Here is a 27,254-nt window from a genome sequence, read left to right as displayed (position 1 = left end):
CCATTTCCCCTTATTTCTCTTATGCTACCCTGTTTAAATCTTCCTGTGTCCTATCTCTGTAATAAGAGTTTGCAGCCAATCTCTTGCCAGGTGAACTAGAAATTCTTCCATGCAATAAGTCTGTGCTGGGCTTGCTTCATGACTTATGTGCAGTGTATTAGTTTGTGGGAAATGTACAGTTCCAGTTTCCTGCCCTTTACCCAATTACACCTTTGCTCTCTAAACCACTCATTTGACATTTAAATTATTTTTTGCTGTTATTCAGTCATGTCCCACTCTTCGTGTCCCATAGTGATTTTCTTGGCAAATATACTGGGGTGGTTTGCCATTTCCTTCTCCTCATTTCAAAGATGAGGAAACTGAGACAAACAAGGTTTAGTGAATTACCCAAGGTCACAAGGCTAGTAAGTGTCTGAGGCCAGATCTGAACTAATGATGATGAGTCTTCCTGACTTCCTGACTTCAGGCCCCTCTATCCACTGTGCCACCTAGCTACCCATTTAAGTTACATGCTACCTTAATTCTATCAATTTATTTGTTTTTCATTCTTTTTAATTAATAAACATTTTATCTCTTCCTCACATTCTTCCCCTCCTCCATTGGAAAAAAGGAAAGAAAAAGAAAACCCTTGGAATAAATATTCATAGTCAAGCAAAATAAATTTCCAAGTTGTCTATTTCCAAAAATGACTGTCTCATTCTGCAATTTGAGTCTCTTGCCTCTGTGTCAGAAGGGTAATATGCTTTATCGTGAGTCCTCTGGACTTGCAGTTGATCATTGCACAGATCTCTGCAATAACTTTTTCATGTATGTATATGTGTTATTTTACTCAGCTAGATTTTTAAGATGCTTGAAGGTAGGGACCAGTATTTTGAATTTATTTACTGACTTCTTCAGAAGCCCAGCATAGTGTAGGGCACATACTGGGTAACCAATAAAGAATTGTTAAATTGGGTCTTTGGAAGAGAACTTCTCAGATTGTTGTTTGTTGTTGTTCATCCTTCATTCTCAAAGAGGACCAATGGCATCAGGAGGGTGATGTCTTGACTTTCAAGTGAATTGGATTTAAGAGAGGCAGAACTGTGCAAAGTCATCAGCCTCACTCTCTCCTCCAGAGTCATTGGAGTCCAGTAACAAGGCGTAAGTCAAGACAACTGGAGATGGCCAGGAGTGCAGTGGAAGATCTTAGCCTTTTTAAGCTAAGGTCTTTCCCAGGCCTCAGTTTATCTGAGGCAAAGCCTATGCAGTAATTAAAGGCTAAGTAAGAATTGGGCAAAAGATAGCCTAGGGCTGTCGTAAAAGAATTAATCTGGGATTCAAATGAAACCTTAAACCCAAATCACTCTGGCTCTCATTTCTTGGCCAATAATGGGACCTACACTCAGCCTCAGTTGGTCATTGTTTGGGTTTTATTGGCTCAAAGCGAGTGTAAATATCAATTGTTTGTGTTCTGGCCAGAAACTGACTCACCCCCCACCCCTTCCCCAGGGTCTTCTCCTCCTAGATTGTTTTTTTGGGGTTTTTTTTTTTGAGTAGGTAAAAGAGGTCATTTTGGCCACATTTCTTATTGACCCTTAATCACTGAATGGGTGGCACTGCCCTGCCTCACTTAAATCCAATTCACAAGTCATTGGTCCTCTTTGAGAATGAAGGACAAACAACCATAACAACATAAAAACTGTTTAAGGAAGTATGAGATCTTTACAATTACCTTGTTATATTTAGACATCAAGGAGTAGCAAATATCTTTCAACCCCATAGACTTTTGTTCATTTCTGGCCCATCTCTCCACTTTTTTAACACCATGGCATTATCACTCATGCCATGAGTATTTTGGTCTTCCATGATTTTCTGCTCTCTCCATTTCCTCTCATTCTTTCTGCTGACCCAACCCTTCTTTCAAGGTCTGACTGAAGACCTACCTGTGGCCAGAATCCTTCCTCTTATCAGCTCTTGAATGAATCATTGATGCAGACTCCTGTAGCACTTAACTGTCTAGAATACTCCTTTATACTTAGCATACGATACATCAATATTTCAAAGATTGATTTCAAAGATTTCATCTGCGTGGATACTTCCTTTGTCCATATGATGGGGTTTAGACTGTAGGAACCTCCTTTGACCCCAAAAGAATTTGGGTCCCATTTGTTTGGGGGGGAAATGATGAGGGTACAGTCTCTGGGAACCACCTTGAACCTGATGGGATACAGTCTCTGGGAGCCCCCTTGAACTCTCCTTGAATCTTCCCACTAGATCTGGCCTTTCCCTAAGGCCATAAGCCTTACATTATCATTAGGCCTAAATCTCTACCTAGCCTTGCCCTTTATTATCCAACTACTTCCCACCCTTGATACTATCAATATCCATGCCTTCATCTACTTCCCACTCTTAATCCCATTCTCTTGGTTCCTGGAGTCTGACCTCATCCCAGTCCCATCAAGCTCCTCCTTAGACTCCTCCTCACGACCCTCTCTAAAGCCCTCCTCCCATCACCCCAGGACCATCCTAGATCCCTCCTACAATCTTTGTGTATATAAGTTTCATCTTGCCTCCACTAAGGCGCTCAATCTAGCTCAGTAGGTTGAATCTGGCCCACTTGGTAAAGGGTGAGATTTCTTAAGACAACCCATTATGGCAAACCCTTAATAAACTTTGTCTTTTTCCTTGGCTGAAAAGTCTTGAATCGAATTCTTTTGGCAGGACCCGGTGCGTTGGTATTTTGGGGTCTCGAGTACCCCTAAAAACCTATGGTTCCCTAACATCATCATTTTTCTTAAACCTCATCACATACAGATCACAAATCTCTGTGCTTCAAAAGAGTAGTTCTTAATCCTTTTTTGTGTCACAAATTTCTTTGGCAGTCTGGTGAAGCTGGTAGGCTATTTTTCATTAGGTGGCACAGCAGCTAGAGTGCTGGCCCAAAAATCAGGAAGACCTGAGTTCAAATCCAGACTCAGATACTTGCTAGCTATATGTCCTTAGGCAAATCCCTTAACCTCTCTCTGCCTCATCTGTAAAATGATTAGTGATACCACCTAACTCTTAGGGTTGTCATGAAAATAAAAGGTAGGTAATATTTGCTAAATGCTTGCAAACCTTAAGGTGCTATATAAATGCTAGCTATTATTATTATTAAATGCTAGATGTTATTTCTCAGAACCCACAAAAATACAAAGGATTAAAAGGAAACCAAATATACTGACATTGTTATTGTTCAGTCCTATCCCACTCTTTGTAACCCATATGGGTTTTTCTTGGCAAAGATACTGGACTATAGTATGGGGGATAGAATGGTAGAAATAGTGTCAGGAAAAACTAAGTTTGAGGTCAAATCCTTATTTCATCAGGAGTCGCCTAGATCAATAACTCCTGGACAGCAGGCAGCTGCAAAACTTCTCAGTGAGACCTGAACCGGATTAAAACAGAATTGAGAAATGTTTAACATTAATAATGTGATAATGTGAATTTGTGGCTTTCTAAGTCAATATGTAGTCCATAGGGACTGTTTCTTTTTGAGTTTGACTCTACTGTTCTAGACTCCAATTCTTAGCTATGTGACTATGGGTAACTCCTGGAGTTTGGGTCTCAGTTACCTCATCTGTAAAGTGGAGCTAATGCTGTATGTTATTCCTACCTCTCAGGATTACTATGAGGCTCAAATGAGATAATAAATGCAAAGCGCTTTGAAAACCCTAAGGAATTGTATAAATGTCAATTATGATTACTTATATTATTTATAACATAAATGCTATGTTACTTATTTATAACATAAACATTATATTACTTATATATTAATTATTGTACTCATTACTTATAATATGTTGTTACTTATATTTTTATCCATATAGTCTATCTTCCCAACTAGATTGACTGTAAGCCCAGTGAGAGCAGGGACTAACATCTCCAGTAGCTAGTATAGTGCCTTACGTGGATCAGGCTTTCAATCTCCTACCAACTCCATCAAACAACAAGAAAATTAAGACAAACAAAATAGAACTATGCCTCAATCCACCAAAATGGTCTAACGGGCATAATTAATTTTTAAAAACAACATATGGGAGAAAGAAAGAGGTAAAGGTGCACAGTCAACTAGGTGTGTCCTTTTTAGGTCTGTCTCGGTTTCTGTCACCTACAATAAAAAGTAAGTGCCCAAAGATAATTGAACATATCTGTTTAACTCATTTCCTGCAGAGCTTAGATAAGGCCAAGTGGAGAGAGGTGCTTAATTGATCTTCAGTGACAAAATATTATTTGAAAAACCCACCACCAATTTAAAAGTTTGTAACTTGGAATACATTTGTGGTGTGTGTGTATATGTGTGTGTGTGTGTGTGTGTGTGTGTGTGTGTGTGTGTGAGACAGAGAAAGAGAGAGAGCTCATATGTGTTTAATTTTAGAGCCTAAAACAATTTTTCTTTTCTGCACCAGCCCACCCTAGGAACTGTAAGAAAACATTGCCCTTAGTCGGGAATGACTGTGCCAAGTTTCAACATTGAGAGAATTTGCATTTTGTAGTCATTAGAAAGAATTCTACCTTATCTGTTTGCAAAGCTTGAGAAATCTGTGTCTCAGTGTGGGGTACACTGGGCTCTTCATTCATATTTCAGATCATGTCATAGAGATACAAAAGTCCAGAGTTATTTTAATTTGTTTTTAAAAGTTATTTGTCCAACCCTTTTGTTATTTGTTAATAGATGTTGGCAATAGACCCATTAATTACTACTGTTTGAAGGCAGTCAAGTCCCCTCTTCCAACTTATGCAAACTAGAAGCCAAATTATCCATACATACATGCATAGGAGATGCTGTCACTTTAGGGATAACACCTGCTTCAAATTCAATTCAAAAAAATCTTTCTGAAGCTTTCTAAGCATAAGTCACTGAGCCTGGTGTTAAGGATGCACAGATGGGGGGCCGGGAGAACACATTACTCAGTCCCTTCTGTCAACGAGCTTACAGTCCAAGGGGTGAGAGGGTGGAGGAGAAATGATCTATCAAAACAAAGAAATGCAGCCCATGTTTCCTTGACCTGGCATCTTTGCCTTCAATGAACACATTCATTTTTGAAGCTTTACAAGACTAGGGGCAACATTTAAAGATGGTGATTTTGCATCTCAATTCTAATCCTATCTAGTAATTTTCTTTCTAGAATTCCAGGAAGGAAGAATATTTTCACCTTTTTCTAAAAGAGTAAAGGAGACAGGGAGAGAGATTGAGATGAAAAGGTTTTATAGGGAGGGCCAATCAAACTTCTGGGTAAAATAAGAAAGGGAGAGAAAGGGAAGGGAATAAGCACCTACTAAGTGCCAGGCTTGGTACTGAGTGTTTTACAAATATTATCTTTTTTGATTAGGACCCAATATCTTAGCTGCTTCACCTTTCTTGAATTCTTTTTGAAATAGTTCTGGCCTCAGCCTTGCTATTTGATGGCTCAGTAGATAGAGCACCCAGCCTGGAGTCAGAAAGCCCTGAGTTAAAATGTGGTCTCAGACATTCAGTAGCTGTGTGACCGTGGGCAAGTCACTTATCATCTGTTTGCCTTAATCCACTACAGAAGGAAATGGCAAACCACTCCAGTATCTTTGCCAAGAAAACCCCATGGACAGTATGGTCCCTAGGATCATGAAGAGGTAGACATGACTGAATAGACTGAACAATAAACCTGGCCTTTTCTGTAATTCTCCTCCTTTCCCAACCCCACTTCATCCAACCCAAACAACATCCTCATCTTCCCACCCCCACACACCATGTATTTGAATGGTGGCACCATCTACTGGAGTTATATTGGCACCATCAATCCTCAAATAAAAATGTCCCTTTTATAACAGCAGGAGATATGAGGGTCTGTTAGGGGAGGAGATAGCCCAGGCCTAAAGCGGGATATGGAAAACTATCAAGCCAAATGCCTGGGAGGAGTAAGAGAAAGCCAAGTGGGGTCATGGTAGGAATACAAGGTTGGGAGGTGAGGGGAGAATTCCACATTACTCAGTCCCTTCTGTCAAGGAGTTTACAATCTAAGGGGTAGGGAAGGGCAGGGGTGGGTGGGTGGTGAAGTCAGGAAGACCTGACTTCAAATCCGGTCTTATATCCACTTTTGGGCAAGTCACTTCACTTCTGTTTGCCTTAGTTTCCTTATCTGTAAAATGAGAATAATAAAAATAAAAATCTCCCAGCCTTGTTGTGAAGATAAAATAATATTTGTAAGGTGCTTTGCAAATATTAAAGAGCTAATAAAGGCTTGTTTGCTATTATTATTGTAGAAAATGTTTCTTCGTGCCTCACAGCTTTGGATATGGCATTGCTCAAGCTGGTTGGCTTTCTATTGCCTTTCCATCAAGTGGACCTGGTTAGGAGTGGGCTTCTAGGGTTGATCTCCCACTTTCAGCTCTTACTGGAAGTTACAGAAAGGGTGTAAATCTACATGAATACAGGGAATTTCCTCACCTAGAAGTTCTCAATGCCAATAAAATCACAGGTCCAGGGCCCTACTTTTATCCCTATGCTGTAATGATAAACATGTCACCAATTGCTGATGTGACAATCTGCCTAGGTTCCTACAAAGCATTTCTCCTCCTAAGAGGCAGTCTAGTGGGGTTGAAAGAGCAGCACATTTGTAAACCTGGAACCTGAGTTTGAATTCTACCTCTGCTACCATCTTCCTGTGTGACTTTGGGTAAGTTGCTTCCCCTCTCCAGGCTTCAGTTTCCTCACGCAAAATGAGAAGATTAGAAAGTTTATCTTTAGTTAATTTCTCTTTCAGTTTCAAATCTTGTGCTCCTGTAAGGACTCATCAGAGTGAGCTTGTAGATGCTGCTTAAGGGGGGTAAATCTGAAGGGGCAGGTTGACCGTGAGCTAATGTGTAAAGATGGGAGTCTAATTCTATCTGGGAGCTTTGAAACAGAAGACCAGTGGAAAAGTTGGCTAAGTTTGGTTGCTCTGGAGAAGGGAAATCTCTCCAAAAGAAAATGTTGGCAGTCCTTCCTTTCATGACCTCCTTTAGCTCAAGGTTGAGCTTTGTGTGGAAATGTCAGTTTTGTATCTGGACAGCTGATACTCAACAACTTGTCTGCCTTTTTCACCCACTCCCCACCCAGTTCTAGGTAGTCGTTCTTCTGAATCTTTAGCATCTGGAGAGTCCAGGGTTATTTTCATTTGTATAAGGCTTTTTCTCCTTTAACCTCAGAGAGGCAATCGATTTGAAGCTCATTAGCTAAGAGCGAGGCAACATTCTGGCATTATTGTTTATATGCATTCAATGACCAATAACAGATGAAGAGTTCTGCTTCTCTATCAAACTCCTCTATGTCATGTTGTTGTTCAGTCGAGACCCCAGGGACTATAGCACTCCAGCCCCTTCTATCCTCCACTGTCTCTCAAAGTCTGTCACTGCTCATTTTCATTCTTTCCATGACCTTCTGCTATCTCCTTCTCCTTTTGACTTCAATCTTTCCCAACATCAGGGTCTTTTCCAATGAGTTCTGCAATAACAAGGGAATGTTTCATGCAAAAATGGGCATGATAAAAAACAAAAATGATGGGGATTTAACAGAAGTAGAAGAGATTAAGAAGAGGTGTCAAGAACATACAGAAGAACTATACAAGAAAGATCTTAACATCAGTAATAACCATGATGGTATGGTTACTGTTCTAGAGCTAGATATCCTGGAGAATGAGGTCAAATGGACCTTAGGAAGCATTGCTAACAAAAAGGCTAATGAAGGTAACAGAATTCCGGCTGAGCTATTTAAAATACTAAAAGAAGATGCTGTTAAAGTATTGCACTCAATATGCCGCAAATTTGGAAAACCCAGCAGTAGCCACTGGATTGGAAAAGATTAGTTTATGTCCCAATCCTAAAGAAGGGCACTGCCAAAGAATGTTTAAATTATTGAACAATTATTCTCATTTTACATGCTAGGAAGGTTATGCTTAAGATTCTGCAAGCTAGCCTTCAGCAATATGTGAATGGAGAATTACCAGAAGAGCAGGCTGGTTTTTGAAGAGGCAGAGGAACTAGAGACCAAATTGCCAACATTCACTGGATTATGGGGAAAGCAAGGGAGTTCCAGAAAAACATCTGCTGCTTCTTCATTGACTGCACTAAAGCCATCAATCACAACAAAATGTGGCAAGTCCTCAAAGAGACAGAAGTACCATATCATCTTGCTTATCCCTGAGAAACCTGGATGCAGACCAAGAAACAACAGTTAGAGTCAAACATGGAACAACAGATTGGTTTAAGATTGAAAAAGGAGTACAACAAGGCTGTATGCTGTCACTTTATTTATTTAATTTATATACAGAATACATTACATGAAATGCCAGGCTGGATGAATCAAAAGTCAGAATTAAGGTTTCCAGGAGAAATATCAACAATTTCAGATATACAGATGATACCACTCTGATGGCAGAAAGTGAAGAAGAATTAAGAGGTGTCTTGATGGGAGTGAAAGAGGAAAGTGTAAAAGCTAGATTGAAGCTTAACATAAAAAAAAAAAAGCTAAGATCTTGGCAATTCATCCCATCACTTCCTGGCAAATAGAGGAAGAAGAATGGAAGCAATATCAGATTTTATATTCTTGGGTTCAAAGATCACTGTAGATGGTAATTGCTGCCATGAAATGAAAAGGTGCTTGCTCCCTGGAAAGAAATCTGTGGCAAATCTGGACAGCATACTAAAGAAGTAGAGACACCACTTCCCCGACAAAGGTCCATTTAGTCAAAGCTATGGTTTTTCCAGTAGCAATCTATGGCTGTGAAAGGTGGATCATAGGGAAAGCTGAATGTCACAGAATTAGTTTCTTCATTTGTAAAATGAGCTGGAGAAGGAAACGGCAAACCACTCCAGTATCTCTGCCAAGAAAATCCCAAATGGGGTCACAAGGAGTCAGACATGACTGAAAAATGACTGAACAACAACACAAATATTTAATTAAAGTTCTAACCTAACTTGGCTTGGACCATCAGTCTCTTGTCCTGGCTTCCATTTCACTGCATGAGGTTCATGTCTTTATTAAATGCCTGCATAGTAGAGTACTATGCTAGGTACTCATGGACCTTATATTCTCTTAGGGGAGATGTTGTCTTCTTCCCCAAAGATGATCAAGTCAAGCTTGCATTTGTCTATCTATGTACATTGGGTCAGTATAATCCACCCATTGTATCATACCTAGCTCACTGACAGTCACACAGGAAGTCTCACTATTGCTGGTATGATTTTGGTGACATATATCTATTTCTTAATAATTACTAGCTATAAGTTAACCCTTCTTTTTCTACTGAAAGGAGGGAGGGGAATAAAAAGAACTATCACATACAACCAAATTTTTCCGATTAGCTAGAAAACAGAATGATTCAATCTATCTCCCATTTCATTCCTAGAGTTCACAACAAGACAATCCCTTTTATTAACATGCTCAATAAGGACAACAATAATAATACTTTTTTATCTACACCCCCAGTACTTAGTATAGTGCTTTGAAAATGGAAAGCGTTTAAAGCTTCTTTTTTATCCATTCATTTGTTCATTCACTCATCATTCACTACTTTGTGATTAAAAGTGGCAAAGGACAATAACTTTTATGTTTCAAATTAGGCTTAAAGTGAGGTCTTCTGAAGTTTGGGCACAGAGAAATTCCTAGGAAGGAGAAATACAAAATTGTATATGACTGCTATGTTTAGCAGGTGAAAGGGACCAGACTTCTCTCTCATTATGCCATTTCAAAGAAGATACCCTTTTTCTTCTCCATGCCATCCTTAGAGGAGAATCCTAGCAATGACATTGCTGGATCAAAGGAAATTACAAGGAGGCTAATTGCTTGACCATCCTTAGCAACATCAAAATTATCAGTTGAGCTAACTTTAAGTTATTGGGATTAAGGAATGTAATGATTCAACTCTTTCTACTATCCCCTCTCAATTCTGGTCAGAACAATGAGTGTTCAAAAATGAGTTCCAACTAATTATGTTACCAAAATCCAGATAGACAATATCTAACTTAGGGGAATGCTATAGATATAGTTTACCTAGATATTAGCAAAGCATTTGGTAAAGCAGCTCATAGTGTTCTTATGGAAAAGATGGAGAGATGTGGGCTACACCAGAGGTCAACAACCTACAGCCCATGGGCCAAATCTAGCCCACTGGTTATTTTTCTATGGCCCATGAGCTAAAAATGCTTTTTAACCATTTTAAATAAAATGTTATTATATTTTAAAATTAAAAAAAAAACCTATTCTTATGTCACTGATTCTACAAAAATAGACAGTAGGTGGGATTGGGTTGTAGCATGACAACCCCTGGGCTAGACAACAATATGTATAATGTAAACATCTTTAGAATGAACAGGCCATTCTTAATTGGTCTTTTGATTTGGGATAGAGCTGAGAATATATAAGGAATGAAATTCCTTCATTCTTTGGCCACTGAATAGCAGGCATAGATTCTTCTCAGAAAGAAGCTGATTAGGAACCTGATATATGACCTGATTAGGCTGGAAATAGAAATAGTAGTAGGAATGATGATGATGTTGATGGTGATGTTAGAACAGAGTTATGAGGACAACTCCCCAAATATGTCAGTTTGTATGGGATCTAAGATCTACCAACCTTACCTACAGGTCACCTCTCATCAAGGTGATTTACCAGGCGGCTTGGTTTATTCCTATAAATCTTATCCTCCTGAGTGCTAGGGTAATCCAGGTGCATATTTGTATGTTTCCTCAATAATTAATAAAAAAATTGACAAATCTCTTCATCAGCTAGGTTCAGAGTCTCCAATAGCACCTCAAATATTATTTAGTTATAAACTTTAAACCCCTTTTCCCAATGGTAATTATTCACATCTCTCTATTAAATCTCTTAATTTCCTAGGGGAAATATTTAGGTTATTGAATATGTAGTTTATTAATAAATATTTATTTACAATATTTTATCTATGAGCTACATTTATTTTATTTGCGCAAAACCTTTTTAATTTCATATAAGCAAAATGATGCAGTTCACTTTCCATGATCCTGTCTTTTGTTTGGTCATAAATTCTTCCTTATCTATAGATCTAATAGGCAAAATTTTTCATGCTCCTCTAATTTACTTATTATATCACCCTTCATTTCTAAATCATGTACACATTTTGACCTTATTTTCATATGTGGTGTAAGTTGTTAGTCTATAATAGTTTCTACTAAACTGCTTTCCAGTTTGTAACCTTTCTTATTCTTCTTTCTTCCCTTTTTCTCTTCCTACCAGTTCTCTCAGCTCCCTTACTGCTGTATGGCATAATAAATTTCAGCAGGGACTCCTTGATGAGAAGAAGAGAATCCAGACTTTCCACTTTTCTGTTTGGTTCGAAGTATGCACATCTTCATATTATTAGGCTCAACAAGGCTTAGAAGAGTCAATCTAATTCTACCTATAACAGTCCAAAAATCTCAATCTATTGCATTTTTTTTTCTTTTTGTTATACATATAGACCACAATGATTCGTTAGGTTTCTGTTTGAACTTCTTATGCAACCTGCCGTTCCTTGGTGGTGAAGGCTTATCTACCCCATCTACCCCAGGTCCTTCACAGGAAATCACCCTTTCTTGAGAAGTAGTCATAAGATAAGTCTGGGTCTTTTTTTTAACCGCAGGTGGGAATTCCAAAGCCTCTTCCTCATTTTCTCTCATGGCTCAGATTTTCGAAGAATATACCAAGACCAGAACCTCTACAACAAGAACTTCTGGATCAGAGACCATATGGTAGGTTTCTGACTGTGATCTCTCAATCTCTACCTCTAGGAGAAGAGATCTCTGGACTGACTTTCACAGCAGCCAGCTCCATGAGCTGTCCTTTTTCCTTTGTATGGTCCCTCAAAGCTCTTTCTCTAGTTGCTAAATAAGCAGAGTCTTTGAGCCTAATGTTGCAACCTAGCTTCTGCTGAACAGTCAGTAATGACCAAGGAATGCTGGACTAGCCATTTTCTTTACCGTCCTGGGCAGTTTCCTCCAGCAACCAGAGAGAAAATTGATCGATCAGAGTAGGAGCCTATTGCCTGTTCTATTGAGGTGATTGCTCATACATGATCAAAAGATTCTTGCCATTGAATACCTTTGTATAATGTCTGGCTATCTGATCCCTCCACTTTACTATTTGTAGTGCCTTTCTTCTAATTCAAACACAGTGTGAACCATGAGGCTATCTTATCTCAATTACCAGCAGTGTGAAATGGCAGGGGCAGGCCTGATGTTGGCACTCTTAACTCAGGTTCAATATGGGGATTAAAGGAGGAATTTGTAAGTCATTGAGCAGTTACCAAAGGTGGTATATAATTAGCCCTAATATAGCAATGATATGCAACAAGGGGTACGATGGTACTTAGCATCTATAGATACATGCCCCTTTCCCCTCCCCCTTCCCCCTCCACACTTTGTCTCCATATGAAAATATGTTTGGTCAGTAGGGCAGGGTATAGTGACTCACTTGATCTTCAGACATCTACCAAATAGGAGAGGCTTGGATTTTGTGTGATTGAGATTAAGTAATCAGAAAGCTATCAAGGAAGGCTGAGACTAATCAAGGGAAAATGCATCCTTATGGGGGTGGGGGTGGGGGTGGGGGTGGGAGTCAGGGTGAATCCTAGTAGCTATGTGTCCCATCATACACTTCCTTCAAGGAATTTTCCCTGTCATTTATTCCTTTTCTCTCCTACATCTTCTGTCTCTCATTTTCCACTGGCTCTTTCACTTATTCTAAAATTAGGTCCTCCCTCCATTAAAAGAAAAATAATTCCCTGATTTTATCTGTCCTGGCTACCATCTTCTCTTCATCCTCTTACCACAAAACTTGTCAGAGTAGTCTATCACTCAATACCTTCATTTCTTCGACCATCAATTCTTTATTCCTGTGTGATTTGTTTTTCTTTTTCTATTATTTGATTGAAATTGCCCTCTCCACCTCACTAATGACTTTTTTACATTTAATTTTTATTTTATTTTTTTCTTAATCGCATGTAAACAAACATTTTTAACATTTCTTTTTTAAAAATTCTGAGTTTCAAATTTTCTTCCTCCCTTTCCCTCCTCCTTGAGAAGGCAAGCTAATGACTTTCTAATCGACAGATACAGTGAGTTTTTTCTTAGTCTTCCTTCTTGTTCTCTGTCGCATCTGATGCTGATGACCACTTCCTTTCTGAAATCCTTTGTTCTCTTGATTTTTATGACACTATAGTGTCCTGGTTCTTCTTAGATATCTTGGGTTGCTGTTTCCTGACTTCATTCCCAGCATTTAGCACAGTGCCTGGCACATAGTAGGTGCTTAATAAATGCTTACTGACTTTCTTTTCCCACTTCATTAAACTAAGTGATGTTGAAGAAAAAAACAAAATTATTGCAATACTTTCTAGGCACAAGTCTACTAGAGACAATTTTTAGTAATTTATCATTATTCTAATTCAAGCACTATCCCGAGAGAGAAAGAGACAGACAGAGAGGAAGGGCTTGGACATGTCTCTCCCTGGTGACTTTTTTTGAAGTAACATTTATAAGAATTTTCCTTGAACAAGAAAAGTTTCACAACATGATAAAACATAGTTACACAGCTCAGGGTTGATATTTTGATCCATTGAATAAAATAGTAGTCAACAATCTTCCAGGCAGCTTGTAGAGAATCATTTTTGTAAAACCACTCAATCAATCCCTCTATGACCACTTCTCTCAAGGGAGTCTCCCAAGGAGACTTCTTCCTTCTCTTTGAGAAATTGTTATCCCAATCCCTTCAAGGCATTAGGACAAGGCAGCTCATCTTAGGTCAATCAGTCAAGGATCGCCTTGCCCTTGAAAAGTCCCTCTGGGGTTAATGGGAGAGAGAGGAGGGAGTAAGATAGTGTTTTAGAATTGATAGATATTCTTTCAGATTAGTCCAAAAGCCTTCTGATTAGTATATTTTTGTAGTGCTTTCTCAATATTACTAAAAAGGGGAACAGAAGGAGCTTTGTTTCACAGTATAGTCTTAAGACACAGCCATTTCCTCTGCTCCTCTCTGTCTAATGCTGTCTATCTTGGAGATCTCCAGGGTGCTCATAAATTAATGACCTTCTCTATGCCAGTGATTTCCAAATCCTCATCTCCAGCCTTAAAGTTAGAGGTTGATGAGTTTACAGATATTCCTGTATTCCAACTAGGCACAAGCCTAGTTCCTTGCAGGGAAAGGGCTTTGTCTCTTAGTTTATATTTATCCAAAAAGCCTAGCACAATGCTTTGCACATAGAAGACGCTCACTAAATTCTTATTGACAATAGTGTTGATGACAAGTACCAGGTCTTTTCTTTCTTCTGAATCTCTGCTTACATCTAGTGATAATGCTGTGAGAAACATAGGCATTTGGCATAAATTGCATGCCTGGGTAGGGGCCTTTGAACTCTAAACCAGCTATTATGCCTATAGCTGCTCCTTCTTCAAACACTTGCTTGTTACCAGGTCACAGAGAATTTTTTTAAATGACTAGAACACCATTTAATAGAAGAAAAAACATCTTCCCATATTAACTAAATCCCCTTTTTTTTCACCAAAATTCTTAATTTCAATAAAGGAGAGATCTTTCACAGGGGAGGTATTAAGTACAGTATAGTGGAAAGAATATCGAAGTAGAGATGTGGAAAGTAGTCTCTAGTTCTAGACCTGCTATGGACTAGCTGTGTAAGCTTGGGCAAGTCTTTTAACTTCTATGACACTAAATGTTCTCATCTGCAGAGTGAAGGCAGTAAATTTAGTAAATAATCTCTGAGATTCCTTACAGCTCTAAAATGCCTGAATCTTGGTGGATACAAATGGTGTTTATAGAGAAAAGAATGGAAATTTATAAATAGACAGTGAGTCACAAAACTGACCATATTGTTACAAGTGCTGCCTGTTTTCCTCTCCACCAGTTCTGTTATTAAAGTTTCCTTTCTCTTAAAAACTTGACCATATTCTTCCATGCATTTTGTTGAATACACCACTCTTTAACATGCACTGAAATTGCCCGAGACATTTTCTCTGGCTATTTCCCATGTCTGAATGCTCTCCCTCCTCATCTCCACCTCATGAATGCTTATTGATTGGCTGGCTGACATAAGCATGCCTGAATACTACAGATGTTTTTGCTGTTGAGTCATTTCAGTTATGTCCGACTCTTTGTGACCACTTTTGGGGTCAACTCTTCCTGCTTTTGTCTTTTTCTCTCTACTGCCATCACCACTACCCTCGTTTGGGCCCTCATCAGCTCTTAAGCAGAATATTACTTCCTAATTGACATTTCTGCTTCTGATACATGATGCACATAGCAACTACTTGTTAGGGTACAAGCCTGACTAATCATAGAAGTCCCCTACTCAAAAATCTTTCTCTATTTAGGGCCTCTTTATTGGCTCTAGGATAAAAACAAGAACTCTGAAGCCTGGCATTTAAAGTACTCCATAATCTAGCTACAAGCTACCTTTCCAGACTTGGATCCTGTTACTCTTCATACACTCTGTGATTCAACCAAATCAATCTACCTAATGTTCCCTAAAGGTGACAGGACAATCTATGTCCAGAGAGTCCTTCCTCCTTGCCTCACTTCTTAGAGTAATAAGGAAGTCTCATACCCCAACCTCAATAATTACAAAGACCCCAGACTTCTTGTTTGAACCAGTGGTTCCAGGTATAAACTAGGTGTGAACAAACTTTGTTTAATCAAATAAGTAAGCAAAGACTTAAAGCTAGCTGTGAAAAATCCTGTTGAAATCAACAGGCCTTGGAAACAGATTGGATATGGGGGGTGGCGGGGGGGAGGGATGAGAGACAATGAGGAATCCAGGATGACTTCTGAGATGTGAGCTTGATGGAATGAGAAGATGGTGGTGTCCTTGACAGTAATAGGGGAGTTTGGAGGGAGGGAGGTTTTAGGGGGAAAGATAACGAATTCAGTTTTGGACATGTTGAATTTAAGATGTCTATTGGGTGCACCATGTAAAAAGTATCCACTGTGAAGATAAAATATTCATATGAGTATTCCTTAAGAAATTATTCCAGTGATCCTATCAGTGTGTGGAAAGATAAAGTAGAATGAGATGAATATACAATACTGAGAGGACATAGAAGAGTATAGAATAGATTGGGGTTAGGGAGAGGTTGTAGCAGAAAATTTCCTGGAAGACTTTCTGCCTTAATTTAAATTTTATATTCCTCTTATACTTGGTTTTTTTTTCTCTGGTTTTTTTTTTTTTTTTGGCAAGGCAATTGGGGTTAAGTGACTTGCCCAAGGTCACTCAGCTAGTACATGTGTCTGAGACTGGATTTGAACTCAGGTCCTCCTGGCTCCAGGGCCAGTGCTCTACTCACTGCGCCACCTAGCTGCCCCCATCCTCTTATACTTGGAATGGAATTTTGAAATTATCTATTAACAAGTATTTATTAACCATCTGCCGTTGGTGTAAAGGACAGGGCAGGCATTTTTGGCACAATACTTGCTAATTTGTGGAAGTTAGTGTAGCACCTGGGGGCAACCCCTAGCTTCATAAGGTGGTCCCCTAGCTACAGCTTACCCAGGATTAAGGCCTTCTCTTGCTTGGTGTCCCTTCAATACTATTATTTACAAGCCTCACCAATATATTTACTTTCGTTGTTCATCCATTTTCAAAAAAGACCAATGACACCCATCATGAATGAGTGATGCCTTGACTTGCTGATGAATTGGCTTTAAGTGAGGTAGAGTTGAGCAAATCATCAGCCTCACTCCCTCTTCCAGAGTCGTTGAAGTCCAGTGGCAAGATAAAAGTCAGGACCACTATCTGTCTAGGGATGCCGTGGACGACCTTGATGTCTTCAGTGTCTGATCAAGCTCTAAGGGCTCCCCAGAGCCTGCTACGTCTGCTTCAGCGGCCTTCATGGCTGTTGGAACAATCTGCCCATCTCTGGGCATCTGCCCATCTCTGGGAGAAGTCTTCACATGCCTGAGGTAGAAAACCCCTCCTCCTCTCTAAATCACCGACAGGTTTGTGGCCCATAGGTCACCCTCAACCTGGTTTAGCCCATCTGCTGAGACAGTTTTACTGTGGTGTGGCCTCTGCATTATACTACGACTTCTTGTAGCCACAGGTGAGAGTTGGGTGACAGGTAGACACCAAAGGTGGATGAGCAGCCCTGAAAAGGGCTCGGCAAGCCCTCATACCGAAGGTGCTGGTGCTCCTTGAACACCTCATATGCCCCTATACACCTTTAATAGTCAGTCAAAGGTCATACTTAGTTCAGATGAAATAGCATAGTAAGAAAAGTAGCAATAAGACACCTCCTGCCATAAACCTGAGATACACTCTCCCACAAATACACACAGCATCAATGGGAAGAATGGATGCACATAAAAAACATGGATGCAGATAGGGAATATATATGGACAGGGTACCCTCATGAAGAGGCATAAACAAAGAACATGTGTGGTTTGTGTACATACATGGAAGACTCCACACACACATACACACAGAGGGACATGACTGCTCAGGGCACATAAACAAAAGGACAATTCACACCTTACTGGTGTATAGTTAGTAATGTCTTCTCTAGCGGCTAGGTGGCACAGTAGGTATTATGCTAGAAGTAGAGTCAGCAAAACCTGAGTTCATATCTGGCTTCAGACACTTACTGGCTGTGTGACCCTGAACTAAGGAGCTACCTTCTATCTCAGTTTCCTCATCTGTGAAATGGGGTTAATAAAAGCACTAAACTCTCAGGGTTATTGTGAGGGTAAAATGAGATAATATTTATGAAGCACTTTCCAAACCTTAAAGAGCCATATAAATGCTATCATCATTCTTATTATCACGGTTATGACTACATCATCCTCCTGCTTCTGCCAGACCTGCTTCTTTGAATTCTGCTCTTCTAAATGGGGCAGCTGGGTGGTACAGTGGATAGAGCATGGGCTTGGAATCAGGAAGACTCATGTTCATGAATTCAAATATAGCTTCAGAAACTTACTAGCTGTGCAACCCTGGGCAAGTCATTTAACCTTGTTTGCCCAGATTCCTCAACTGTAAAATGAGCTGGAGAAGGGAATGGCAAATCACTCTGGTATCTTTGACCAGAAACCCCGAAATGGGGTCACAGAGAGTTGGACATGAACGAAATGACTGAACTTCCCAATGTGTTGTCTCAGAGGGAGGTGAAGTATGGTGCTACCAGGTTCAGCCCCACTGGACCTATGGCTATAGAATGACTAGGCAACAAATATACAGAGGGGAAGATACTGAATGACTTCATTTTGCTGGATCTCTCCTTTGCCCAAAACATATTTTGCCTTGTATTATACTTGAAGGACAGTAAATCTAGAGCTGAAAGGGACCTCAGAGGCCATCTAATCTAATCCCCTCATTTCACAGATAAGAAAATTGAAACTCAGGGAGGAAAGGCCAGAGGTAGAACCTGAACCCAGTTCCTCAACCAGTATGCTCTTTCCAATAGACAAACAACCAAACCCTGAACTTTCTCAGTTTTTCTTTCCTTGTGAAGTTACTTATCTTATTCTCTTTAGAGTCTTGGCTGAGTCTTTGGTTTCTGACCGGAGATTCTCCACATCACTAAGCTCTTTAGAACAATTATCAAGACCTTTCCACCCACCTGATGCCTTCAGATTTCATCTTTTTCCTGTGCTTAGCTTGGAAACTCTGTGGGCTCATGGTAAGTATGTCCCCTGATTTTAAGCTCTAAAGGCGAGTCTACAAACCAGGTAAATGTAATAGGGGCTTAGTCAATGGAGCTCCATACTCAAAGCATTCGTGGTGTGCTCTGACTGCTGCCAGTTCATGTGAAAGATGCTGGGGACTTTGTTTCCTGAAATGTGTATACATAATAGAAAGGTCCTGCTTCCCAATTTAGAGCACATGCAGAGATTCATTAACTGGTTCTAGCTGGCTAACCACATGGTGAAGAGATAGACTGTTTATTGGGCTGAGATGCAACTGAGGTGCATTCAAAAGACATTAATGGACCAAAGCAAACCTCTGGCTTTTCCTCTTTCCTTCCTGGCTATATTTTAGGAGCAAGACAGGTTGTAAGCCTCTATATGGGGGAGGGCCCATGGGCCCCTCTTCTTTGCATTTTTGCCCTTATTCTTTCCTGTTTTTAGGCACAGGAGTATTTGAGATAGTTATGACTTTGTAAGTTTCAAAAAGTCACCAAATTGTGAGCCACTGAACATTTGGGATCCAGAAGTAAAGCTGGACTTTGTAACCAGCCACGAGGAACAACATCTCAAGCTGGCTGTTTGACTCCACATAGATTAGAGGAAGCCAAGAGGGAGAGATGGTAAAGTTGGTGGGATGATAGTTTATAGCAGCCATGGTAAGTTTGATTCCCTCTTCAGGGATCCATGATGGTATAAGAGTAAGTGTCCTCCTGGACGTTGGGGGCAGTGCTTTGTATCGTCCATTCTTGCTATATTTTGATAGTAAATATCCCTCTGCAAAAGCTAATTGAAATTAAGTAACTTTGAAAATGAAATTGAGGCACTAATCACTAGTAGTTGACATTGAAAAGACCACATTAGAATGGAGATTTAAACAAACAGCATTAGAGAAGAATCATTCTCTCTCCTGCTTCTCCCCCTCCTCACCTCAACCTCTCAGGAGTAGCCCTAGAACCCTGAGATGGAGATATAGTCTCCATCAGGGAATTTACTCAACTGTAAGGAATTTATTCAACTATTAGAGTAGGAGTTGGTATAAGGATCCTCAGAGTTTTAAAGGCTATATAAAGATTATTTGCCTAGTAACTACTAGATAGCTGTGGGGCTCAGGGTTTTTTAGTTTTCCAGGTCCAAAACTCTTCCAATTTTCCATATCAATGAATTTGCCAGAAAAGGCAGAGATTAAACTAAGCCCAGGGTGGGGTGAAGGTCGCTGTCTCCTCTACCTGCCAGCCAGGTGTAACCAGACAAAACTAAAGAGGCTTTGGACTTACCCTTATGTTAGAATGATGAAGTCACATGTGATACATGACCAATAGAAGAGCTTGGCTGGAGGAGAAGGTATAAGAAGGCCGGTCAGTTATGAGACACAAATTATTGGTAAGATAGAATGGGGCCAGCTGTTGGAAGGTGTTGAAGGACAGGCTAAGGAATTTGGGGTTTACACAATAGACAATCAGAAGCTCTTGAAGTTCTCATTTAGGAGAGTCACATGATGAAAACTGGGTTTGAGAAAAACTATTCTCGCTTTCTGTACATGAAAAAAATCAGGAGAGAGATTGAATATAGGGTATAGGTCGTTTGACACAATAGCTCTCCCAAAGTGCTTGCTGGAGGCCACCCATAATCTCTGTCCCCCTTAGAACAACATTGTAAAATCCAGAAGAAGTGGGCATCATTTAATCTGGCTGAAGGGCACTCCTTGGTCTGTGTAACCCCATTCAAGTTGCAGAAGCTTCTGAAGCTGTTTCACATACAGTCAGGTTTTTCCCTCTCTCTTATGTAAAGATATGAAATCCACTGAGGATTCCCACATCTCACAGTCAATCTTTTCAGCCTCCCTCCACCAAACCTTTTTAAAGAGCCATTGAAATGACAGGCTGAAAAATGGACAGATTCCAGTTTCCCCATTTCTCCTTTGTTAATCTCAGGCCAACTAGTTAATGAGTAACAGAAAATAAGACAGGTTGCCAATGGGAAGAAGAAAAGGAGACTGAAAGAACCCTAGCAATGCACAAAAGCAGCCCCAGAATAATTCATCGTATTTATATACTAAGAGGCAATGCAGCTAGTGGACAGAGAGTTGGGCCCAACATGAGGAAGACCTGAGTTCAAGTCCTGCTTTTTATATACCCATACTGCCTTGGGAAAGTCATTTAATCCTTCAATGTCCTCCATTCCCACTTTAAGCTATGGTCTCCTTCAAGATTCAGTTCTTTTCCATGAAGCTGTTTCAGATTCCTAGCATGTGCTAGTGATCTCCTTTCACCTCCTCCCCTTCCCCACTAAAACATCTGGTATTTATTTTATATATGTTATTTTATATTTATATGTTTTATATGTTATCCTCCATAATAGATTATAAACTCCTTTAAGGCAGGGACCATCTTATTTTTGTCTTTTATCCCCCATGTCTAGTATAGTGCCTGTAAGCACTTAGGAAACTGATTGGTTCATCTTCATTTTTATTATATTGGATTGACATTTTATGAATAACAAATGTCTTTTTAGTCATTTGTTTTCCTTTATTTCTGTAAGGAGTGTTTCATAGTTCTATTTATATAAGTCCTGGGTGTGTAAAAAATAGGCAGGAAACTATATAAAGGTCCTAGGTATATCTTGGTAGATGTGGTACCAAGTATTCTATGACTTCTATAGTTATTTTCAATGGAATTTCTTTTTCTAGCTCTTCTTGTTGGATTTTGTTGGTTATATGTAGGAAGGCTGTTGATTTATATGGCTTTATCTTATATTTTGCATATCTTATATGACTATATTTCAATATAATTGATCTTCTTTGTAACCATATGTATTTTATTTTATGTATTTAAATTATTATTTTGAGGAGTCCATAGCCTTCATCAGATGACCAAAGGAGTCCATGAGCCAAAGAAGATTAAGAACCCATGCCCCAGATAGTATATAGACCACTCCAAATGCAAGAATTCTAGGGAAGACAGGGTTTGGTGTGTTTGGTTCCCTACTGCTATTCCTTCTGTAATCAGACAAATGACACAGGTCCCACAGCATGGTTTCCAAATGTTCAATTCACTATTCTAGTAGTGGCAGTCTTTAACTGAAGACCCCAAAACTTTGAATTCAACTGAACTCCAAATTTTTCCTTATATGAGGGGGTAAGAACTTAGAATCTGGTCTAAACTGAATCATTTAGAAGCAATCCCATCAAAAATAGCTCATGGGACCATATAGCAGGCATATAAGAGTAAGCCAAATGTGGAGAAAAAGTATCTTTCCTCTACTTAAATATCTTGCCTCCTTTGTCCCCAGCACCTACCTTCAAGTTTTCAGTGATTGAGGCTCGTCCTCAGTCTCTAATTCATTGACTATGTCTGCTGTACCTCTTCCTTGCTACCATATCTCCTCACTTCCACTTGTACAGTTCTATCATGCTCTCCAGTGGGCAGTGAAAGACCTGCTACACAACATATAAAGAGAAGTAGCCAGAGATTGAGAGGAGCCCTATATTCATAGTATGTTAGCGTATGATGGGAAGAAGGGGACTCCTTGCTTTTCCCCTCAACTTAGTGGGGAGGCTTCCAGTGTTTCTCCACTGCATATAATTTAGGCATATCCTTTTGATCAGATTAAAAAGTGTCCTTCTATCCTTATGTTCTTTAGTGCCTTTAACCTAAAGGAGTGCACGATTTTATTAAAGGTTTTTTTTTCTGATATTGATATAATTACGTGATTTTAATGTATATATGATTAATTATGCTGATGTTAAACCATCTTTCTAATCCTGGTTTAAATCCAACAGTGAATAATTTGGTGGGGGAACTAATACTTTAGTGTCTGGTAAATTTTAATTTAAATATTTTATGTCAATACTTATCAGCAGTGTTTGCTTATAGGTCATTTTCTCTGCTTTACCTCTCATTGATCTTCATTAATTTTCATTAGCAACCATTAAGAGCATTGAATCATGGAATTTACAGCTGAAAGGGACATCAACATTTTTGGTCATAGGACCTCTTTACACTCATAAAAATTATTGTGGACTCCAAAGGAGCTTTTGTTTATGTGGGTTATATACATTGATATCTACCGTATTAGAAATTAATATGTCTTAGTGGTGAGATTAGCTAAAGATTTTCTGGGGATGATGAGATTAACAGGGGCCCCTCTGCCCTGGGCAAATGGGCTAGACAATGAAATAATGATGTGCCTAGGTATGTGCAAAACTCTGAGCTTGCATATCCCTGCAAACCTTTTACCTGCATATCCCTGATTATCTCCTCTACCTGCCCACACAGCATGTTTTCCTCTATAAAAAAAATCCCTAGCTTCTCTTGGCTGGGCTGCTATCTTCCTTATGGAGAAGAGCCTGCTGGGTATATCACTGTATTGGTAATTAAGGTGGGACTTTTTTTTTTTTTTACTGTTTTCTCTTTTAGAAATGATAAAGTAATCAAATGCCTTTGATTAAGCCTTACTAGATGCAAAGCCCCAGGCCCACACCCTTTTGCTAACTAGGTGCTTAAACCCCAGGTCCATACCCTTTTGCTGATAAGATCCAAGCCTGGCCTTTGACTTTTGGGCTCTCAGTCACTGGAAGAGTGGTGTGGTACTCTGGGCAGCTGCTTTAAGAGCCCCGGGCTCATAAACCCAGATGTTGATGCTTTCCTGGTAACTATGAATTGTGATTTGGTCTGTTTATATTGTGTATGTTTGTAATGTGTTTGTATTTGCTCTGAAGTTCAGATTGCTGGCTTCTCCTCCAGAACTAAGTAAATGATATTTGTATGTTGGATTAAAGTAAGATTGTTAACCCCTTAAGGTTGCTTTCCTTAGTAAAGCAGATCAAAAGAACCTTGTTAGTGGCCTTCTGTGTGCTGGTTGTTGTTGGTTTTACACAGCCACAGTAGCTGCTAGCAGATTGTTGCTACGATCACCCCACATAAATGCCTTTACTTGATTTGGAGATAGCCTGAGCTCAAATTCTTTGGAGATGACACCATAACACATACATGTTGTACTTCAACATTAGTATCTATTGTGAAAATAGTTTTGACCTCATAGACCTCCTAGAAGGGTCTTGGAGACCAGTAAAGGTCTCTGGACCACACTTTTAGAACTGTTGATCTAATCCAGGGTAGCTGGGTGGTGCAGTGGGTAGAGTGCCAGGGCAGGGCTGAAGTTAGGAAGACTCACCTTTGTGAGTTCAAATCTGGCCTCAGACACTTAGTAGTGATGTGACTCTGGGAAAGTCATTTAACCCTGTTTTCCTCAGTTTCCTCATCTATAAGATGAACTGGAGAAGGAAATGACAAACCACTCCAGTATCTTTGCTGAAAAATGACTGGATAACAACAACTGATCTAACCCAATTCCATCATTTTATAGATGAGTAAACTGAACCACAAAATATTTGTGACTTGCTCAGTGTTCACACAGGTAGTTAACTGATAATGGATCTGCTACTGAACTTCACTCTTCTCTACCAAAAGACTGAACAAATTGACAGGATGAGATGGTGATTTTTCTTTCTGGCTACAGTGGTCACTATATTGCTGGGCACTAAGGTACAACCCCTTCACTAAGTATTAGGAAGCAAAGCAACATGGTGTTACCCTTCCTCCCACCTCTTCCCTACCAGATGGAGTTCTTGTATCTGTTCCCAAGGGTGGTGGGACTACTTTGTGACTACTTTCCTCTCACCTAGTAACAGATAATGACCATTAAGTTATTTGCATTTCAATAGATTTTTGAAGTTTGAAAAACGAAATTCCCCCCAAAGATAATCTGTAAAGCAGAATTTCAGGCTCCTTCCAGAGAATTTTATGCACTGATTGAATAAATTTAAGTTCCATATTAGACTTTTTAAAAATTGCTGTAGTATTAGGTTACCTATGTACCTCTAGAATTAAAAAACCTCACAAAAAACACAAAGTAAATGCTATCGTTTTAGGGAGAGAAGTATAGAAAATATTTCGATAAAGATGTTTTGCCTAAATGATACTTAGGACAGTGCAAGGGACAACTTATATCAGACCTTCTATAGTAAATATCTCTTCTCTTCTCCAGAGAAGGATTGGGCGAAGGATTGAGAAATTTGGAAGGAGCTTCAAATCCCTTGAAATTAAATCATGAAAACAGTTTTGATCATATGGATCTCCCTGAAAGGGTGTTGGGGACCATCCAGAGTCTTTGGACTACACTTTTAGAATGCTGATCTAGTCTAACTGTTGAGGTTTAGGGTTGCTCAAGGCCCCAAAATATTGACACACTGGGTCCTGCTGAATGAATTCAACCCAAGCCTTCTTTCAGCTAAAGAAAACAAAGTTTATTAAAGGTTCACCAAGTTGGGTAGAGTCTTAAGAAATCTCACCATTTGTGATGCTTGTCTGACAAGCAGGCTAGATTCAGCTAGATTGAATGTGAGCCCTGTCATGGAGGCAAGATGGATCTTATATACAGAAAGATTGGGGGAGGCATCTGGGGGTGGTCCTGGGGTAATGGGAAGAGGGGTTTAGGGAGGGTCTTGAGGAGAAGTCTAAGGAGGTTCTTGATGGAGTTGGGGTGAGGTCAGACTCTAGGAACTAAGAGAATGGGATTAAGAGTGGGAAGTAGCTGAAGGCTACCTGGAGATAACAGACAGTGTAGGGCTAGGTTTAAGGGTAACAGATTTGGTTATAGATATTTTGATTGGATCTAGGGTGGGAAATAGCTGGACAATAGAGGGCTAGGCTAGGTAGAGATTTGGGCCTAGCGATAATGAAAGGCTTATGGCCTCAGGCAAAGGCCAGATCAAGTGGAAAGATTCAAGGAGAGTTCAAGGGGGCTCCCAGAGGCTGTATTCCCTCAAAACCTCCACATTCAGTAAGCATATCTCCTTTGGAGATATGAATCCTCTTTAATATTCAGGAAAGGAGTACATCTTCCACCTTTCTCACACTCACTTCCCCACACCCTGCATTTAATTGCTAGAGGGAACAGAGAAGCAGAAAGTGAAAAAAGGAAACTGTTATAGTGGAATGATTTTCAATGTGTTGTCTTTGGAGTCCATAAGCTACACTTTGCTAGTATTACTATATATAAAATGACAGTATCTACATTTTTGTTTAGGTGGATGAATTGTGATATTTTAAAGAAAAAAATCAAGCATCACTTCATTCATCAAATTCATTCATTCATATATTTACTGAATACTTTCTATGGCCATAGCACTGTGCTAGGTGTGAGGGAGGAATATAGGCATGTATCACACACATGCATCTATATCTATATACATGCATCTACATATCTATATATACACACATGCACACACATATTTACACACACACACACACACACACACACACATACACCTATAGGAGTTACTAAACTTACTGCCTTCATTTTGGATGAGAAAATTTAGTTTTATAGAAGTTAAAAGACTTGCCCCAAGCTTACACAGCTAGTCCACAGCAGCTCCAGAGCTAGAGACTACTTTCCACATCTCTACTTCAATATTCTTTCCCTATACTGTACTTAATACCTCCCCTGTGAAAACTCTGTCCTTTATTGAAATTAAGACTTTTGGTGAAAAAAGGGGGATTTAGTTAATATGGGATGATGTTTTTTCTATTAAATGGTGTTCTAGTCATTTAAAAAAAAAATTCTCTTGACCTGGTAACAAGCAAGTGTTTGAAGAAGGGGAAGCTATATCTATATATCTATAGTATAAATTCTCGGGTAATGTTACCTTACCAGAAGTTTATAGTCTAATTATCAGGGACAACATATATATATATATATATATATATATATATATATATATATACATATATCCATTTCCAGTCTTCTCACTCTCCAATCCATTCTTCACATAGCTGCCAAAACAATTTTCTCTAAGTCATGATCCAGAAGTGAAGCTGTGGTTTTATAGAGACTGGATTCAATTTAGAGGCTTCTTTTTTGGGGTGGGGTGGGGAGGCAAGGCAATTGGGGTTAAGTGACTTGCCCAAGGTCACACAGCTAGTAAGTGTATCAAGTGTCTGATGTCAGATGTGAACTTAGATCCTCCTCACTCCAGGGTCGGTGCTCTACTCACTGTGCCACCTAACTGCCCCTTTAGAAGCTTCTTATAACATCTCCTTTTGACTAAGTTGCTTTGTGTCTAATTCTTCAAAACAAAACCCAGAAGGAAGCTCTTAGGTTCCACACAAGCACTCTGTCCAACATAGCATAAAATATAGGACAGATTCTCTATTAACTGCCCCACTCCCCATCAAAGAACTTGTACTTGAGCCCACAAATAAATAAATAGTATTTTATTTTTTCAATTATATGTAGAGACAATTTTTAGCATTCATTTAAAAAAATCTTGAGTTTCAAATTTTCTCCCTCCTTTCCTCACCACCCACTCACTCCCTAAGATGGTAACTAATTTGATACAGGTTATGTATGTGCAATCATGTAAAACATATTTCCATATTAATCATGTTGCAAAAGAAGAAGCAGGCCAAAAGAAAAGAACCACAAAAAAGAAAAAGTGAAAATAGTATGCTTCAATCTGCATCTTCAATCCATCAGATCTTTCTCTGGATGCGGATAGCATTTTCCATCATGAGTCCTT

Source organism: Trichosurus vulpecula, chromosome 1 (assembly GCF_011100635.1).
Source record: "Trichosurus vulpecula isolate mTriVul1 chromosome 1, mTriVul1.pri, whole genome shotgun sequence".
NCBI lineage: Eukaryota > Metazoa > Chordata > Mammalia > Diprotodontia > Phalangeridae > Trichosurus > Trichosurus vulpecula.
Note: the sequence above shows the minus strand (reverse complement) of the source record.